This window comes from Somniosus microcephalus, chromosome 8, assembly GCF_052327205.1.
Source record: "Somniosus microcephalus isolate GS21.2 chromosome 8, FLI_Smic_1.0, whole genome shotgun sequence".
NCBI lineage: Eukaryota > Metazoa > Chordata > Chondrichthyes > Squaliformes > Somniosidae > Somniosus > Somniosus microcephalus.
The window spans coordinates 46494571-46512586 of NC_140994.1; positions in this window are offsets into that span (position 1 = coordinate 46494571).

An 18016-nucleotide genomic window follows, 5' to 3' on the forward strand; every position below is an offset into this window, starting at 1 on the left:
GAAGAACCCTAGGCATCTCTTCAGGGCTTTTAGGCAGTGGGGGAGGGGTAGTTCCAGGAGGGGGCGCATTCGGTCGGGGTCGGGGCTGATGACTCCGTTTTCCACCACGCAGCCAAGAATAGCGAGGCGCGTGGTGCGGAACATACATTTTTCTCTGTTGTATGTCAGATTCAGCCATTGGGCCGTACGGAGGAATTTTTCTAGGTTGGCGTCGTGGTCATGCCGGTCATGGCCGCAGATGGTGACGTTGTCTAGATAGGGGAAGGTGGCCTGCAGCGCGTTCTGGTCAACCATCCGGTCCATCTCCCTTTGGAAGACCGAGACCCCGTTGCTAACGCCGAAGGGGACTCGGAGGAAATGGTAGAGGCGACCGTCGGCCTCGAAGGCCGTGTACTGGCGGTCCTCAGGCCTGATGGGGAGCTGGTGGTATGCCGACTTCAGATCAATCGTCGAGAATACCCGGTATTGTGCTATCTGGTTGACCATGTCAGATATGCGAGGAAGTGGGTATGCGTCTAATTGCGTGTATCGATTGACCGTCTGGTTGTAATCAATAACCAGGCGCTGTTTTTCGCCGGTCTTCACTACCACCACTTGGGCTCGCCATGGGCTGGTGCTGCCCTCGATAATCCCTTCCCTCAGGAGTCTTTCTACTTCTGATTTAATAAAGCTCCTATCCCCGGCACTGTACCGCCTGCTTTTAGTAGCAATTGGCTTGCAGTCTTTGGCAAGGTTAGCGAACAACGGGGGGGGGTTTGACCTTCAGGGTGGGCAGGCTGCATACTTTGCGCGGCGCCGTGTTTAAATTCTGCCGGCTGCAGACTGTAAGTGGGGGCAGGGGCCCGCCATATGCCATCGTGACGCTCTCCAGATGGCACTGGAAGTCTAATCCTAGCAGTACGGGAGCGCAGAGCTGTGGCAAGATGAGGAATTTAAAATCTCTGTACTCCACGCCGTTCACTGTCAGAGTCGCTACACAGTAGCCGCCGACGTCCGCCGTATGGAACTTTGAGGCCATAAAGACCTGGTGGCGTGTGGGAATAACCGATAGGGAGTAGCGTCGCACCGTGTCGGGGTAGATGAAGCTCTCCATGCTTCCGCAGTCGAAAAGGCAATTAGTGGCATGGCCATTTACCTTTACGTTCATCATGGACCTGGCTAGTTGATGGGGCCTAGATTGGTCCAGGGTGATGGAGGCCATCGTCGAGGTCAGTGGGTCGCTGTAGTATTCGCCCGCGCCGGGGGCCTGGTCTCGAAATGCTGTCCAAGATGGCGGCTCCCCCGCGGCTGGTGGTGCCCAAAATGGCGGCCCGCACGGCTCACACGTAGTTGGTGGGGTCCAAAATGGCGGCCTGCACGGTTCACACGCGGCGCTGCTGGAATTGGGGGTCGATTTCGCCCTGCACACTCTCGCGTAGTGGCCTTTCTTGCTGCATTTGGAGCAGGTCGCGTCCTTTGCTGGGCATTGCTGTCTGAGGTGCTTGGCCTGGCCGCAGAAGTAGCATTTCTGGCCTCTGGTCATTGCAGCTGTAGTTGGGCTGCTGGCGGCTTGTGGCCTTACCGGGTCCCAAGATGGCTGCTCCCGTGACATCCACGTGGCCATCCGGTCAGGGGGGTAGGCGTCCATGTTCTGGAGGGCCACGTCTAACGAGTCAGCGAGGGCCACCGTCTTCTGCAGGTCGAGCCCCCTCTGTTCCAGCAGCCTCTGCCGAGTATAGTTGGACCTGATGCCGGCTACGCAGACGTCTCGGATCAGGTCTTCCGTGCATTCCTTGGCTGTCACCGCTTTGCAATTACAGGCCCGGCCGAGGACTCTCAGTGCCAGTAAATATTCGGCGCCCGATTCCCCGGGGCGCTGTTTTCGGGTAGCCAGGAGGTGTCTGGCGTAGACCTCGTTAACAGGCCTCACGTATTGTTCCTTTAGCGTCACGATGGCGGCCGCGTAAGTTGTGGCGTCTCGGATGATCGAGTAGGCTCGGTGGCTCACCCGTGAGTTCAAGACAAGCCGTTTCGCGTCATCTGTAGTGACGGTAGTGCTGGAGGCCTCCAGGAAGGCTTCGAAACAGCTCAGCCAGTGTTCAAAGTTATTGGCTGCATCTGCTGCTTGAGGATCCAGGTCTAAACGTTCCGGCTTCAAGATTTGCTCCATGTCGAAAATTTAGTCAATAAAATTGACGCACTATCAACAACACCAAAGACTACGAGTTGAACTTATACGAAGTAGGCTTTTATTGACTAAGAACTGGAGCATGCCTCTGCTAGTGGATCCATCCTAAGAGCTCCCGGGGGAAGGGTGGTGAGTCACCTTTATACCCGGGCTTAGGGGTGGAGCCAGGGGCGGAGACATGCCCGGACCTGTACAGAGTTAACAGTGGTTTACCACAATGGGCATGGATTTGGGAGGTGACAACACGTTCAAAGACTCTGGAGAGGAAAGGGAGGTTGGAAATGGGGCAGTAGTTTGCAAGGACGGAGAGGCCAAGGGTTGTTTTTTTGAGGAGAGGGGTGATGATGGCAGATTTGAGGGAGAGGGGGACAGTGCCTGAGGAGAGAGAACTGTCAACAATGTCAGCTAACATGGGAGCCAGAAAAGGAAGTTGGATGGTCAGCAGTTTGATGGGAATAGGGTCGAGGGAGCAGAAAGTGGGCCTCATGGATAAGATGAGCGCAGAGAGGTCATGAGGGGAGATCGGAGAGAAACTGGAGAAAGATATGAGTTCAATAAAATGTAAGGATTGAGAAAGAAACAGGAATAACTAAGAAGGAAATAGGGTAAATTAGAGTCAAATCAGGTACAGTAAAAGAAATAGAGAGAGGGAAAGAAAGATTGAATTAAAAGAGAGAGAAAAATAAGACAAAAAGGAAAAATAAGAAAAAAATTAAATTTTAAATTTTAAGGGGGTCATTTTGGCTAAAGGGTGAAAACAGGCACTAAATGGGTGTTGTACTACTAAGTAAGGCCTGTTTGAAAGTGTGGATTTAGCACACAACTTTCGGGTTAATTGATTATTATCATGATTTAAATGTGCCTGCAGTCACTGAAATGACAACTGCAGATTTATCGCTCATGCACTGATAGAATCAGCTGGAGCTGTGTGTGCAGCCTCCACTCACCCACTTCCACTGAAGGTGTGGAGTGCGTTGGCTGGGAGAGAAACCAACGTGGCAGGATGGCTCAGGGACCGAGAGAGAGGATTTCCAGGTTCTCGGATGCAGTACTGGAGGTGGTCCAGAGGAGGAGGGATGTCCTGTACCCGCAGGTGGGAAGGAGGCCACAGGGACAGCGAATGCGGCACATGTGGGAGGAGATCGCTCAGGAGGTGACAGCCAGGAGCCCTGGCCCCAGGACTTGGCTGCAGTGCCGCAAGGAATTTAGTGACCTGACACGAGTGGTCAGGGTAAGATCCCATCTCACAAACACACTTCTTAATAACTGCACCACCACCAGCAGCACCACAGCCTCAACACACTGCATCCACCATCTAACTATACACTGACATTCACACACTGCACACTATTGCACCTTTCACAGGCTCTACTCACACCTCAGACACATCTCGCAGCTCTTCAACTATGCGAGGCATCACGCACACACTCAAACACACCTGCCAATACACATTCACAATCACCACTCTTTCTCTTCCAGGACAAGTTAGGACATAACAGGCAGCAGGAGGACTTGATTGGGGGAGGTTAACCATGCTTACATGACATCAGTCCCCTTGAGGAGGCAGTGCTGGCCATGATCGGGAAGGGAGTGGGACACGCCGTGGCCAGAGGCAGAGCAGGGGGCAGATCACCTAGAGGTATATGGCCACTCCAGCTTCCTTACAGATGCATAACCATTCCTGATCTCTAATCCTCCAAAGCTATCCTCACTCCCAAACTCCATATAGTCTCATCACACACATTCTCCTATAGTGGCCACATGCACTGCACCTTAACCCTTCCAGCTTTATCATTGCAGGCTCCCAGGATCAAGATCCACCTCACCCGCCCACCCCCCCACCCCACTCACCAGAGTAAGTGAAAGATGAGCAGCAGCCACTTTACTCCCCGGAGAAAGAGGAGGAGAGCGAGGAAGGATGCACTGCGTCAAAGGCTACCCCTGTCGCAGGCACCAGCTCAGCGACCGGCACCACGCGTAACTTAGAGACTAGGTTAGAAGAGGGATCCTCACAGTGGGACGCACCAGGCATTAGTGGGCAATAGCAATTGTCTTCTCAATGATATTCCTGGTGGCTGAGTGGCTCTCATTGCACGAGTGCTCAGCTGGCTTTTTCAGGGGAGTCATGAGCCATGGCATCAGAATGTATCCCTTGTCACCTAGCCCCATGCACATTGCGTTGGGACTCAAAGATCTGTGGGACGGACGACTGTCTCAATATAAATGCATCATGGCAGCTCTCTGGATAGCAAGCATTCATCTGCATGATGCACTGCCGCAGGTCGCAGACAATCTGTACATTGAGGAAATGGAATCCATTCCTGTTCCTGAATACCTCGAGTTTAAATTAGGAGCTCGCATGGCCACATGTGTGCAGTCAATGGCTTGCTGGACCGTGAGGTATCCCACAATCCTGGAGAATCCTAGATCTCTCTGCCTCTGGTCTTCTCTGGCAATAGGGAATGAGTCTTTCCTCAGAGGGTAAAGAGCCACAGAGACTTCCCTTATGCAGAAATGCACAGAGGATTGTGATCTTAAATCTAAACAAAGCAAATTACAAAGGTATGAGGGACAAGTTGACTAAGGTAGATTGGGAAACTACATTAAAAGGTATGACAGTAGACAAGCAATGGCTAGCATTTAAAGAATTAATACATTCCTTTAAGGCACAAAAACCCCACAGGGAAAGTGGTCCAACAGTGACTAACAAGAGAAGTTAAAGATACTATTAGATCAAAGAAAGAGGCTTAAAATGTTGCCAAAAAGAATAGTAAGCCTGAGGATTGGGAGGATTTTAGAATTCAGCAAAGGAGACCCAAGAAATTGATAAAGAAAGGGAAAATAGAATATGAGTGTAAACTAGCGAGAGACATTAAAACTGACTGTAAAAGCTTCTATAGGTATGTAAAAAGGAAAAGATAGCAAAAGGAAATGTGGGTCCCTTACAGGCTGAGACAGGAGAAATTATAATGGGGAATAAGGAAATGGCAGAGAAATTAAACAAATACTTTGTGTATGTCTTCACGTAAAAAGACACAAAAAACTTCCCAGAAATAGTGGCGAACCAAGGATCTAGCGAGAATGAGGAACTGAAAGAAGTTAGTATTAGAAAAAAAAAGCACTGGAGGAATTAATGGGACTGAAAGCCAATAAATCTCCTGGACCTGGTGGCCTGCATCCTAGGGTTTTGAAAGAGGTGGCTATAGAGATAGTGGATACATTGGTTGTCATTTTTCAAAATTCCATAGATTCTAGAATGGTTCCCGTGGATTGGAAGGTGGCAAATGTAACCTCACTATTTAAGAAAGGAGGCAGAGAGAAAACGGGGAACTACAGACCAGTTAGCCTGACATCAGTAGCAGGGAAAATGCTAGAATCTATTATTGAGGATGTGGTAACAGGGCACTTAGAAAATAATAATAGGATTGGGCAGAGTCAACATGGATTTATGAAAGGGAAGACATCTGTGGTGCATACTGACAGGCACTTAGATTAATCTACAGATATATGTCAGATTATTTGTGGAACCATCCATGTGGCCAAATTGGTTTCTTCACAAAGAAGTCCTAGAATCTGTTCAATTACTTTAAACACGTTCCTGTCTATACTGCTAAAATAGTTGTACATTGCTATATACAGAGTCAGCATGGTTTTATGAAAGGGAAATCATGTTTGGCGAATCTGTTAGAGAGTTTTTTGAGGTTGTAACTAGCAGAATAGATAAGGGGGAACCAGAGGATGTGGATTTTTTGGATTTTCAGAAGGCATTCGATAAGGTGCCACACAAGAGGTTATTAAACAAAATTATGGCTCATGGGATTGGGGGTAATATACTAGCATGGATTGAGGATTAGTTAACGGACAGAAAACAGAGTAGGAATAAACGGGTCATTTTCGGGTTGGCGGGCTGTAACTAGTGGGGTACCGCAAGGATCAGTGCTTGGGCCTCAGCTATTCACAATCTACATCAATGATTTGGGTGAGGGGACGAAATGTAATATATCCAAATTTATTGAAGATACAAAGCTGGGTGGGAATGTAAGTTGTGAGGAGGATGCAAGGAGGCTTCAAGGGGATATAGACAGGTTAAGTGACAGGGCAAGAACATGGCAAATGGAATATAATGTGCAGAAATGTGAAGCTATCCACTTTGGTAGGAAAAATAGAAAAGCAGGGTATTTTTTAAATGGTGAGAGATTGGGAAATGTTGGTGTTCAGAGGGACCTGGGTGTCCTTGTACAAGAATCATTGAAAGTTAACATGCAGGTACAGCAAGCAATTAGGAAAGCAAATGGTATGTTGGTCTTTATTACAAGAGTATTTGAGTATAGGAGTAAAGACGTCTTATTGCAACTATATAGAACCCTGGTGAGACCACGCCTGGAGTATTGTGTAGAGTTTTGGGGCTCGATTTTGCCAGGTCCGAGGAGGCGGGATTGGAGGCGTGTGAGGTGGTAAAATCGCAAAAAATGGCGGGCGGGCTGGATCCCGCCTCCGAGCAATTTTCCCAAATGCGTGTTTTCTGACCCCGTTTCCATCCCGCCTCCACGAGGCGGGATAGGCCCTTAACAACCACTTAATTGCCTCTAATCCCATTTTGAGAGGCCTTTCTGATTTTACCACTTTTCCCACGTCCTGCACGTCTCCTCTGGAGCACGCCAATGAATCCTGGTGGCCTCACAAGTGGACTGCTTACTGACAGCTGCAGCTCCACCATTAAAAAGGAGTTTTCAGCAATCATCATTTGCAGGTGGCAGAACTTTGTTGTCTCAGGTCTGGGGGATCTTTTAGCAGGCATACCCATTGTTGTGGAAGTTTGGAGCCTGACACCCATCTCCAGTGTGACCTCCTGGGAAACCCCTCTCGCCACTTTGACTGAGCGCTTCCTCAACTGAGGCATATACCAGAAGCATGGGAACCATTTATTTCCTTTCCTCCTGGACATCAGATTTGGATGAAGACCAACCGTGGCAGCAGCAGAACCATGAACAACAGCACCACCAACAGCAGCAGCAACAACAGGAGCGTCAAGCTGCTGCTCACCCACCTGAAGCTGCACAGGCCAGAAGGCGCCAGTGCGCGACCACATTGCTGCCCGGGATGCAAGGGATGCACTCATCTTGGACAGATTTGCTTAGCCTGCACAATCAAACACTTTTGCCTCGCACCTTCTTATCAGATCCTCGACAATGGCCAAGAACCTGCGGATTCCTATCATTCTGACCACCATATTGACAATTGCAAGTCGACCTAAGCCCTCAATGTGGAAGTCCCATTAGCGAAATGACACACGCCACAACTGCAACAGTTTGCCATCAGAATTTTTTATGACAATAAGCAACTGATGGCTTTTCAAAATTAAACACAAAATTACACCCAAGTGAATACCCTTGTGACTACTTGTGCATTATCTTCCTCTTACGCGTGCTCCTACGTGGTGCTTCCCCTGTGGCTTCAGCAGATGTGGAGGCCCCTTGCTCACTTGCTTGCTGCTCCTGTCTCGACACCTTTGACGGGCGTCCTCTGGGGTTGCGAACCTGTGAGGACTCGGCAACAGTCTGCTGCTCCTGCGGCTGTGCAGGGGTTGAGACGTTGATCTCAGTTGGGTGGAGACTCTGGTGGGGCTCTGACCAAGGGCTCTGCAGTGGCATGGTCGTGTGAGCATTTGGAGAGGAGCCCCAACTTCCTTGTTGTATGCCACCAACATCCCTCTCATGGCTCAGCCCCACTTCAGAGCTAGCAAGTGGCTGGACAGAACCTTGCTGCACTGCAGGGGGGCCATGAGGACCCGTTTCTGCACTGGAAGTCCTACTCCAGAGGACTTGCATGAAGGTCTGGTTTGTTTGCTCAATAGCTGACCATCGCTCCTCAAGAGATGTCAGTCTATTCTGAACAATTACCATGTTTTCCTTACCCAGGCGACTAAGCTCCTCCATGGACGTAGCCATCCTCTCCTCTACGGTAGCCAGCCTTCCCATGGAGGTAGCCATCCTTTCCAAGGAGGTTGCCATCCTTTCCGTGGTGATGCGTTCATGCGCCAATGCCTGCACAAAGGCTCTGCTCATGTTAGCGATGGACTCCTCCATTCGCTCCACACTCGCAGCGGCCCTGGAGACAAAACCTGCCAGAGAATCCTGCACCTGTTCCTGGAGTTCCAGCACCGCTCTTCTTCTGGATGGACCCAGAGGCACAGGGTCGACATGCAGCGGAGCCAAGCTAGGAGTGTCCTCTCCACTGCGATGAGGACACTCCACCATCTGCTGATGCTCACTTGTGAGCTGTGATACACCAGGTGACAACTCTACTCTGTCCCGAAGGTCCCACCGAGATGTGATTGTCTGCGTTGGTGCAGGATGCGCTTAATTCTGCTGACGCAGTGCCCTCAGAGGCTGCAGCGTCCTTTGAGGAGCCTGGAAGCTCAGGCTCTTCCTCCTGGACAGTGGGGTTGGGGTTGGGGTCTCTCGATGGTCCTGTGGGGGAGTAAAGGAAAGAGTTAGAGATGTGAGGTAAAGGTTGCATGCACATTGAATTGTGCAGATGATCATCAGTCAATCTGTTAGAGCATCAGAATCATTATCAGTCACTCATGCAATGTCAATGAGAGAGATGCCAAACTATTCTGTCACCAACTTGCTGTGATGCGCCCGCCTGTCCGTCCCCCACTTGGGAATGCTCCTCGATCCCGGCAATTTCCAGGGCCGCCTCCTCCGATGTGGTGAGCTGGGCTACTGAGGGTGGCCCTCCTCCTGTCCTCGCTCTTTCCCTCTTATTGTGGGCTCTCTTTTCCTGCAATGAGGGACACAAGTGGAGTTTGAGTGAGAATGAAGGAGTGAGTGTAGAGAATCCATAGCATAGATGCTTAGAAGGAGACAAAGGGCCCTCCCTGTGTGTTGTAAGTTGTTGTCATTGCATCACAGTGATAGGGAGTGTGAGGGCTACATGGTCGAATAGTTAAGTGAATGTGGCCATAGAGAGAGAGGGAATGGGTAAGGGTGCAGGGATGTTAGTTTCAAGTGGGATGTGGAGGAAGAGGTTGGCAAAGCAGAGTGCAGGTGAGGAGAGGCGATGGGGATGTGATTGAGGGTGATGAGAAAGTCATACTCACTTTTCCTGTACAGAGAAGGTCATGAAACCTCTTCCTGCACTGCAGCCAGGTTCTGCGGCACATAGAGATGGCATTGACCTCCTGGGCCACTTGCAGCCACACAGCTTTAGTCTGTTGTGGTGGCTTTTTTCTCCCTGAGGAAGGGAAGAGCACCTCCTTATTAGATCTTGCTCCCTGCACCAGAGCTTGGAGGGAGGGCTCATCAAAGCGAGGTGCACACTTTTGCTTGCTGGTGGACATGGTCGGTAAATGAAGTCCTTCATACAATGTCCAAAGCGTTTCCAGTCTCCAGAAGGACCAAGGCTGCTTGCAGGCCTTAAATCCAGCAGCACTGATGACTTCATCGGAGGCGACTGTCAGGATGGAAAGGCTAATTGGGCCAGAGGTTCCCACACGCTGGAAATCAAGTGCCCAATTTGAAGAAAATCGCACTTTTTTCCCACTTCGCATCAGAGTCGGGGTCCTGACACAAAAACCACCTGACACGCCCCAGCCCGACCCCAATGGCAAAATCGAGCCCTTGGTCTTCTTACCTAAGGAAGGATATATTTGCCAAAGAGGGAGTGAAATGAAGGTCCACCAGACTGGTTCTTGGGATGGGAGTTTGTCCTATGAGGAGAGATTGAGTAGACTAGGCCTATATTCTCTAGAGTTTAGAAGAATGAGAGGTGATATCATTGAAACATACAAAATTCTTGCAGGGCTTGACAGGGTAGATGCAGGGAGGATGTTTCCCCGGCTGGGGAGTCTAGAACCAGGGGTCACAGTCTCAGAATAAGGGGTCAGCCATTTAGGACTGAGATGAGGAGAAATTTCTTCACTCAGAGGGTGGTGAATCTTTGGAATTCTCTACCCCAGAGGGCAGTGGAGGCTCAGTCGTTGAGTATATGCTTCTTAATTTCTTTCTTTGTTCATTTATTTTCCTGCTATTTCTCTTTTATGTGCCTTTTCATTTCAAAGCCTTTCATTTTCCAGCATATACTTACTCTTGGTTTTCATTTTTTCTCTACTCTTCCCTTTCCTCTGTTTTGAAGAACACATATTTCTTAGACAGAAGAACTAAGGAGGTGCGATGAAGACGTGTGATGACTTCAGTGGCAACAGTCCAGATACTGCGTGAATGATATTATTGTGAAAATGTTCCCACACGTTTTACAAGATTTGTCAACAGAAATATGCAAAGTCGTCGCTGAGTCATGGTTACATCTCTACTGGAAACATTTTCATACTTGTGAATTCAAACTTCTGTAAACAAAATGTGAAAGCCATATTGTCGCAGTTCCTATTGCAACACGTAGACAGCTGAAGGTTTGAAGCAAAATTTTCAGAGCAGGCTGTTCTAGAAACCTAATCTACGTAGGATATGTGGCACAGAAACAGGCCATTTGGCCCAACCAGTCCATGCCGGCAAATAATTTAAACAAACCTATTTAAACAAGCTGCCCCTAAAATACCCCAGCTCAACATTTTCGTTACCATCTATCTTTTCATGAGCTTGTATGCTGCAATTTAAAAGATATTGGAAATTCCTGAAATTTCTAGCTGAAGTCAAATCTTCAAGATCCCAGTCTAAAATATACCGTAGTCTGTATTGTTCAATTAGTAAATCTACAGTGGAACAGAAGACAGAGAGATGATTATACCAGAAGGTGAATAGGGCGAGATCTTCACTGGAGTTTCAGGTTGACCTTTTAGGCTGGCCTAAAGTACTCTCACACAAAAGTACAAGAGCAGAACTTAAATGGCAAATTTCAAATTAGCAAGATGGAAATGAGTGGTTGTGGGATTTTCTGATCTTCTCGCTGAGAATGCACCATACATTCAACTCACCCATCTAAAATGAATGATAACGGCCAGTGACGCTGGTCTTTCAGAAAGTGTGATCCTAAAGCTGTATTTTTGATTGTTGCAATCTAAATTCTGAATATAGGAATTACTACAGATGTTTCCTGGTGGCCGAGTTTTGGTGGCAGAAGAAGACAATGAAAAGAGGGATGCATAGGAACAGGAGTAGCCCATTCAGCCCCTCGAGCCTGTTCTGCCATTCAATGAGATCATGGCTGATCTGTCATCTAACTCCATATACCCACCTTTGGTCCATATCCCTTAATACCTTTGGTTAACAGAAAGCTATCAATCTCTGATTTAAAATTAACAATTGATCTAGCATCAATTGCCGTTTGTGGAAGCGAGTTCCAAACTTCTACCACCCTTTGTGTGTAGACGTGTTTCCTAATTTCACTCCTGAAAGGTCTGGCTCTAATTTTTAGACCATGACCCCAGTGCTAGAATCCCCAATCAGTGGAAATAGTTTTTCTCTATCTACCCTATCTGTTCCCCTTAATATCCTGAAAACTTCGATCAGATCACCCCTTAACCTTCTAAATTCTAGGGAATACAACCCTAATTTGTATAATCTCCTCGTAACTTAACCCTTGAAGTCTGGGTATCATTCTGGTAAACCTACGCTGCACTCCCTCCAAGGCCAATATATCCTTCCTAAGGTGTGGTGCCCAGAACTGCTCACAGTACTCCAGGTGTGGTCTAACCAGGGTTTTGTATAGCTGCAGCATAACTTCTACCCCCTTGTATTCTAGTCCGTGAGATATAAAGGCCAACATTCCATTAGCCTTTTTGATTATTTTCTGTACCTGTTGTGACATTTTAATGATCTATGTGCCTGAACCCCCAAGTCTTTTTGGACATCCACTGTTTTTAGCTTTTCACCATTTAGAAAGTACCCTGTTCTATCCCTTTTAGATCCAAAGTGGATGACCTCACATTTGCTTACATTGAAATTCATTTTCCACAGTTTTTCCCATTCACTTAATCTATCGATATCATTTTGTAATTTTATGCTTTCATCTACACTGCCTACAATGCAGCTTATCTTTGTGTCATCGGCAAACTTGGATATGTGGCTTTCTATGCCATCATCTAAGTCGTTAATAAATATGGTGAATAGTTGAGGCCCCAACACAGATCCCTGTGGGACACCACTAGTCATATCCTGCCAATTAGAGTATCTGCCCATTATCCCTACTCTCTGTCTCCTGCTGCTCAGCCAATTTCCTAACCAGGTCAATAATTTCCCCTCAATTCTGTGGGCTTCCACCTTAGATATCAGTCTCTTATGTGGGACTTTATCAAATGCCTTCTGGAAGTCCATATAAATAACATCCATAGACATTCCCCTGTCCACTACTTTGGTCACCTCTTCAAAAACTTCAATCAGGTTTGTCAGGCATGACCTACTTTGCACAAATCCATGCTGGCTCTCCGGTGAACGGCCCTTACCCTTACCCATGCAGCCATGTGTACAGATTAAGGCATACTTACATCAGAATAACTGAGGACAATTACCTTCACAATCCTACTTCACATGGCAGTGACCACAGGGATAACACTGTTAATGGCATTCAAGATCACCACAACACAAAACCTTTATGCTGCTGGGTCCTTCCAAGCTATCTTGGGGAAGACCTGCACAGTGGCATCAAACAAATTACTGAAGTGTTGTTCACCAGGGCAAACCCTTTCCCATGGAAAACTGACAGCAGAATGAGAGGCCACTGCAATTTTTACACGTTGAAAGATTCACTAAAATCCAGGGCATTATTGCTGGCAAGTTTGTAGCCACCTGGGCCCCCACACACAGTGTCATGAGGTTCATAAACTGCAAAGTCCAGGTAATCAGTGACCATTAACGTTCAATCATATAGGCCAATGCATGTTTCCCAGGCAGCAGTCATGATTCCATTATTTTGAGACAATCCTCTGTGCTTGGATTATTTGAAGGTAAAGCCAGATTTTAAGGATCTAGGAGACCTTCTACAACTTTGCAATGACCAGATACACCAGGTGAACACAGGTATAATGAGGCCCATCACAATCATTATTTAGCATACTATTGGTATCTTGAAGCAGTGTTTCAGATGCCTGGATAGATCAGGGGATTTACTACAGTGCAGACCCACCAGGGTGTCCAAGACTATTGTACTCTGCTGCAAAATATTTCGATTCAAAAGTTCCAACCATGGAGAAGGGAAGGAGGAAATCCATCCACAGCCAGTGAGGAACAGGACACTAACTGTGTCCTTGAAAATATTGTAACGACACTTTTGCAACCAGAATCATATGACACCATCTCATAAAGAAGACCTGTGTGCCTAAGCCACACAATACATTAGCAGTCCTGTCCACAATGCAATGGCTCAATATACCATCAGCAACATTGTCCTCTGCACTAACTCAACTGCCATGGATGCTACCTTATTCTACACCAGGAAAGGTAGCATAGCTGTTATGTTACTGGACTAGTAATACAGAGGCCTGGACTAATGATCCATAGATGTGAGTTTAAATCCCACCACGGAGGCTGGGGAATTTAAATTCAGTTAATGAAATAAATCTGGAATAAAAAGCCAGTATCAGTAATGGTGACAATGAAACTACTAGATTGTCGTAAAAATCCATCTAGTTTACTAATGTCCTTTAGGGAAAGAAATCTGCTGCCCTTACCCGGTCTGGCCTACATGTGACTCCAGACCCACAGCAATGTGGTTGACTCTTAACTGCCCTCTGAAATGACCTAGCAAGCCACTCGGTTGTAACAAACTGCTATGAGGAAACAATACACCACAAGGACTGCAGTGGTTCAAGTGTGAAGGAATAAGCCATATAACCTATTCAGAAAAATACACTATCCTATGAAAGTATTCTGGCCTTATTAAAATAAGACAAACTGGATTTGGAAATTTAGAAACCTAACTATGAAAGCATTCTGGCTACTGAGATAAGATAGTTGTTGACCCTGAATAAATAACCTTATTGAAACAGAAGGTGAAGGGCTCCGACAGGCTGAACTTTTGGGAACAAAACAATGGTTCACCCTGGATAAGGTGTTCTAATTTACACCGTAAAGAAGCACATAAGATAAGGAACATCTGCCCTCGTAAAGATGACATAAAGTAAGGAACACCTGCCATCACACCATTTTTACATGGTAAACTTAGAACACCTAGAGATGAGACATGAGTCTGGCTGAGGTGGCAGTAAGAGTTGCAGAGGTTGGCAGAAAAATGACTAGAGATAATTAGCTTGCATCAGCAGAAAACCTTAAAGGAAATACCACTGGAAAAGGGTATAAATATTGAACTCTCAAATGGGATAACAGACTTGCTTTAATCGGGCAAAGCGATTCTCGGCTTCAGAGGCAGCTCTGTAGTCTCCAACTCGTTGTACCTCGGGGATCAAAGGTATTTGATATTGGTGGATATCCTGTAGAACACTAAGAACCGTAATACTGTAGTGAAGTTAAGATTTAAAAGTAAGATTCTCTGTTAATAATAAGATAGCATTTTTTCTCTTTTTAAAATTGTTAATGTTGCAATTGACTTATTCACCAACTGTAAATTGCATGTCGGTTCTTTAATAAATCTATATATTTTTAGAATTGTCTCACATAAGACTTCTGTATCAAAAACTCGCAAACTCAATCTCTGTACACTCTTTGGTGAGGAGTTGCAGAATTCTGAAGGAGTTTTCTGGACCCTCATAATATCTGGCATGTTACAGTCTAGCTAAACTTATTACAAGTGCTATCTGGAGGACGGTAACATTCTCGGGTTGTTCCTTTCATTTAGGGAGAGATAGCCCGGACCTTTAGACCCAACTAAGCGTCTTTAGGATTCAGCTACTTCAAATTTTAGTTGAAAGTGAACGTCTGAGAAATATGCCTGATCCAGGGTAGCCCTAAAGGGGCTAGGACTAGTAATTATCCCTTCACAAGAAGGTGGCTCACCACCACCTTCTCAAGGGCAATTAGGGATGGGCAATAAATGCTGGCCTTGCCAGTGATGCCCACCTCCTGGAACGAATAAAAAAAACATTAGAAGGAAACGCTCTGAACAAAGTTGAAATAAGATGCAACCAATGTATTCCATTATCAATGACCTTTGGAAGCATTTTTACTGTTTTATATCCCAGTGCTTCCCTTTGTTGACAATGTACGTTATGTGTTCTTCCAGAACCTAACCTATTACTCTTTCTACAACAACAGACAGCATAGCAAAACATCCCAAGGCACTTCACAAAAACGCTATCAATCAAAATTTGACACCAAGCCACAGAAGGAGATATCAGGACAGATGACCAAAAGCTTGGTCCAGGAGGTAAGTTTTATGGAGCATCTTAAAGGAGAAGAGAGAGGTAGAGAGGTGGAGATGTTTAGGGAGGGAATTCCAGAGCTTAGGGCCAAGGTAGCTTAAAGCATGGCCACCAATGGTGGAGCGATTAAAATTGGGGATGCGCAAGATGCCAGAATTGGAGGAGCTCAGAGATCTCGAAGGCTTGTAGAACTGGAGGAGGTTACAGAGATAAGGAGGGGCGAGGCCATGGAGGGATTTGAAAAAATGCATGAGAATTTTAAAATTGAGGCATTGCAGGTCCCAGAGCCAATGTAGGTCAGCAAGCACAGGGGTGATGGGTGAACGGAACTTGGTGCGAGTTAAGATACGGACAGCAGAGTTTTGGATGAGCACAAGTTAATGTAGGGTGGAAGATGGGAGGACAGCCAGGAGAGCAATGGAATAATCAAGTCTTAATGTAACAAAGGCCTGGATAAGAGTTTCAGCAGCAGGTGAGTTGAGGCAGGGTCGGAGTCAGGCGATGTTATGGAGGTGGAAGTAGGCAGTCTTGGTGATGGAGCGGATATGTGGTCGGAAGCTCATCTCAGGGTCAAACACAACACCAAGGTTGCGAACAGTCTGGCTCAGCTTCAGACAGTTGTCAGGGAGAGGGATGGAATCGATGGTCAGAGAACAGAGTTTGTGGCGGAGACCCAAAGGCAATGGCTTTGGTCTTCCCAATATTTAGTTGTAAGAAATTTCTGCTCATCCAATACTGGGTGTTGGACAAGCAGTGTGACAAATCAGTGGATGGTCAAGAGAGGTGGTGGTGAGATAGAGCTGAGTGTCGTCAGCGTACATGTGGAACCTGACGTGTTTTTGGATGATGTCGCCAAGGGGCACATGTAGATGAGAAATAGAAAGGGGCCAAGGATAGATCCTTGGGGGGACTCCGGAGGTAGCAGTGCGGGAGTGGGAAGAGAAGCCATTGTGGGTATTTCTCTGACTATGATTCAATAGATAAGAATGGAGCCAGGCAAGGGCAGTCCCACCCAGCTGGACGACGGAGGAGAGGCGTTGGAGGAGGATGATGTGGTCAACCATGTCAAAAGCTGCAGATAGGTCAAGAAGCATGAAGAGAAATAGTTTACCATGGTCACAGTAACATAGGATGTCATTTATGACTTTGATAAAAGCCTTTTTAGTATTCTGGCGGGGTTGGAAATCTGATTGGAGGGAATCTAACATGGATTTGCGGGAAAGCTGGGCATGGATTTGGGAGGTGACAATACATTCAAGGACTTTGGAGAGGAAAGGATGGTTGGAGATGGGACCATAGTTTGCAAGGATAGAGGGGTCAAGGGTGGGTTTTTATAGGAGAGGGGTGATGGCGGCAGAACTGAAGGAGAGGGGGATAGTACCTGAGGAGAGGGAACCATTACCGACATCAGCTAACATGGGGGCCAGTAAGGGAAGTTGGGTGGCCAACAGTTTGGTGGGAATAGGGTCAAGGGTGCAGGAGGTGGGTCTCATGGACAAGATGAGCTCGGAGAGAGCACGATGGGAGATGGGGTAGAATCTAGAGAAAGTTGTGAGTTCAAGGCTAGGGCAGCGGGGAACATTAGGGGAAGTTTGGCCTGCTGGGCTAGGGGAGGGGAGGGAAATGGCAGAGACAGCTGAACGGATGGTCTCAATCTTTGTGACAAAAAAGTCCATGAGCTCCTCGCACCTTGTTGGTGAGGGTGGAGGAGGCATGGGGGGTGATCTAAGAAGACTGTTTGTGGTGGAGAAAAGAAGTTGGAGGTTATCTTTGCATTCCAGGGTGATCTTTGAATAGTGAGCAGTTTTGGCAAAGGAGAGCAGGACCCAATAGTGCCTTATGTGGTCCAGCCAGATGTGACGATGGATGGTTAAGCCAGTTGTCCGCCATAGATATTCAAGCCTGTGTCCCTTGGACATAAGGGAGCGGAGATGAGGGCCATACCAGAGGAACGACTAGGGCGTGAGAGAGTAATGGTGTTAATGGGGACAAGGGCATCAAAGGTGGAGGAGAGGGTGTGATTGAACAGATCGGTAGCTGCAGAAATGTCATGATGAATGCAGGTATTTCTAATTATTTCCTCAGTGGAAGGAGTAAGTGAGGCTGGGTACAAGGTGTAAGTTGGAGACTCTTGGGATTGAACTAGCCCTGTGACTTCTTGCGCTTTTTTACAAGATACTTTGCAATTGATTCTACCACATTTGCTGTGATAGTTGGCTTATCCTGCTTTCCAGCACATCTTCTGTCCTCTAAGTAGAAGGCTGGATAGGTTGAATGTGGCAGTGCCCTGAGAAACAGCAGCCTCATCTGTGCCTACTCCAGCCATAGCTTTATTGCTGGGAACTCTCCTACTGTTTCCAGTGATCTGCATGGGAGAACACCTCCAGGCAGCAATGAGGTTTGTGATGCACTGCATAATGGATTTCTTAATCCAATTTCTCAGCACATTGAGGCTGGCAAGAGAGTTTATTGTGATGTGGAATCTGTATGGGTAGAATTGAGAAATAGTAAGGGGAAAAAATCGTTAGTGGGAGTGGTATACAGACCTCCAAACAGTAAGGCGGAGGTTGGGGATG